The sequence below is a fragment of the Oratosquilla oratoria genome, chromosome 11 (genome assembly GCF_046742065.1).
Source record: "Oratosquilla oratoria isolate Oo_2021 chromosome 11, ASM4674206v1, whole genome shotgun sequence".
NCBI classification, from domain to species: Eukaryota; Metazoa; Arthropoda; class Malacostraca; order Stomatopoda; family Squillidae; genus Oratosquilla; species Oratosquilla oratoria.
Window position 1 is genome coordinate 70010413 of NC_134787.1, and position 2500 is coordinate 70012912.

At 42.9% G+C, this 2500-nt stretch overlaps 1 protein-coding gene and 1 long non-coding RNA gene across 3 annotated transcripts in view; both read left to right on the forward strand.

The window, feature by feature from the left end:
• The window catches only part of LOC143029917 (integrin alpha-8-like), a 67602-nt gene extending 66528 nt beyond the window's left edge, over window positions 1-1074 (forward strand). For both annotated transcript variants that reach the window (XM_076193119.1, XM_076193120.1), the window contains one exon: window positions 1-1074. This exon is cut by the window's left edge and continues 841 nt beyond it. The gene's annotated coding sequence lies outside the window, so the exon portion shown is untranslated.
• Window positions 1075-1821: 747 nt separating this feature from the next.
• Window positions 1822-2500, forward strand: part of LOC143029919 (uncharacterized) — a 1069-nt gene continuing 390 nt past the window's right edge. The window contains exons 1-2 of the long non-coding RNA XR_012966893.1: window positions 1822-1924; window positions 1962-2500. The exon at window positions 1962-2500 is cut by the window's right edge and continues 390 nt beyond it. This is a non-coding gene — a long non-coding RNA (uncharacterized LOC143029919). The remainder of the gene's footprint in view (window positions 1925-1961) is intronic.

Here is a 2500-nt window from a genome sequence, read left to right on the forward strand (position 1 = left end):
ATGAAATAAGGAAACAAACAAATAGATGAACAAATGAATGATAAAATGGGAAAAATAGTTTTGCAGAGAAAGGGAGTCAAGTGCAAGAAATAAACTTGGAGGAATACATAGAAAAATATTCTTCGTGTATATTAACAGAGAATGTTTAGAAATAAAAATACTGAACAGTCTTGTGTGTGTCGAGTGCAGAAAACAAAATATCGTGTGGTGTCTAATATAAATAAGATAAAGTGAGAAAAAAATGGAACAACGATAAACGATGACGTTCGAACTGTCAGAGTGGTCGCTGGGTGTCCTACAAAGATTCAAGAACGCATCTTGTCCCCAGACATTGCCTGTGTTTCATAACTGGATCGCTGTATTCATCTCCTCACCCCGCGAGGAGTCCTTCCCCAAACAGCTGTCGAGATTTCAGGGAACCCCTATGCTCGATGTGGGGACTGTCTGCTCCATAGGGTCCCTCGAGGGGAACGAGAGGAGGGACGCCTTCTCCCGGAGCTGGTTGTGAGACGTCTAGCGCCGCTCTCCTGAAGTCACACTGGGTCACTTTATAAAGCTCCTACGCTGGCCTCGATGCTGGGAGTCTGTCTGTGCCGAGAGATGACGGGTGGCTCTCCTGGTATTGGAAAAGGGTCGGGAACGTATTTTGGAGTCTGTTTGCGTCAGAGATGTCCAACTCATGAACAGTGATCTTACCTTTATTGCAAAAGAGAAAGAATTCAAAAAAGTGTTCTCCTCACAGAGTTGTTGGATGCATCTTTGAACACATGTTCAATGTTTACTGAATGTGCATTTGTGTATCATTCTTTATTTTTACAGCATTTTTTAATGTGAGAAGACTGTCCAACTGTAAAGGGTGAGTGGATCATGTTCACAAACGGTGGTAGATACTACAATAGTGCACAGCTCTACTCGTCTCTCCTCTCCAGTCCTTGTGGGGTCTTTGGGCAGCTCCCAGGCTGTCACCTGGCCCACCACCACCGCCGCATCCAGGCAGAATGAAGAGTTAAGACTGTGTTTAAGGATAAGAGATTTACATATATATATATATATATATATACATATATATATATATATATATATATATATATATATATATATATATATATATATATATATATATATATATATTTTCTTCTCCTTTTCCAAAAGAAGATGTAGGATGGATAATTTCAGGCGGTTTTAGCGCCTTGGTAGTTATATAATTAACATAGGGTTTGTATGGAATGTTAAAAGGCTAAGAGTTGATATTGTAAAGTGGGAAAAATAAAACCATTCATTGCAAAATTGAAATGAGAAAAAACACGAAAATCATGTGACTAAATGATGACTTTTTTCTTCTTTTTTCACTTGAGGGCAAAAGGCGATTCTTACCCCTGTAGGTGAGGGTGGACACCAGAAGGGGGTTTCCATCGATCAGAGACGCCCCCTCCCCAAGAACGGTGTTACCCACAACCCTAAACTGAGCAAAATGGCCTCCTGTGCTGACGGTCTTAAATCCACATATAAACTTGATAAATACTTTGAACCCTGTTCATCTTCGTATAGTTTATCTTCTTGTTCTGGGTAACCAGCGCCAAATAACTCTTTGTTCAGTTGGGGGCCACACGTCGCCTGAACGGGGGTCCCGGTCGGTCTAGGTCTTGTTCACGTTGGGGTTCGGTCTTCAGGTGAATAAAGTCGCTTGCTGCTGGTTCAAAAGTGTTGGCTGTGCAATAGTAGATGTAAGGATAGTGACCCTTACTAGCGTAACTTACTCTTTTGCCGTCTGCAGGAGGGTGGGCTTTCCTTGAGATAAGGTCACTTGAAGGCAGCCGGGCTACAAGGGGCTACCCTTAGGTGAATAAAATCGCCTGACGGCAGCCAGAATAAACAAAGGAATTGAATATATCCTAGGGTTGAATTGAGAAACTTACGCTTTGAGGTGCATAACGTTCGAACCAGAACCCACGTTAAGAGAGGGGAGCTCGAAGCCAACGCACCACCGCAGTACATGAATAGTTGTCTCTATTGGGAATCACTAGCTAGGTTTGGGTTAACTCTGGTATACGCTTGGGTTAGGTTAGGCTAAGTTAGGCTAGGTAAGGTTGGGTTAGGTGAGTTAGTGATTACATTCTATTTGGACTGACGGTTAGGGTAGGCTGAAACTATCTAAGTTACGTTAGGTGGGTTAGATTAGGGTTAGGTAAGGTTAGGGTTGGCTGGGTTAGGTTAGGTTAGATTAGGTTAGGGTCTGACACTGTAGCAAAGAAATTTATAGACATTGTCCTTAGCATAAAAGGTATCACATAGCCGCGCGCACACTTCCCCGGCGGGAGTCGCTGGCAACGCCACATATGGGAAATAAGTGGCAAAGACAGATCATGACAGACCAAGCCCATGGAGACTTGTATATATGTATTAGTATAATTAGTGTGTCGCAGTGTCATGTTTTCGGCCTCGCCTCATGCCACGTGGACCTGGGACTAAGAACAGTGGCTACCAGTAACGAGTACATGTC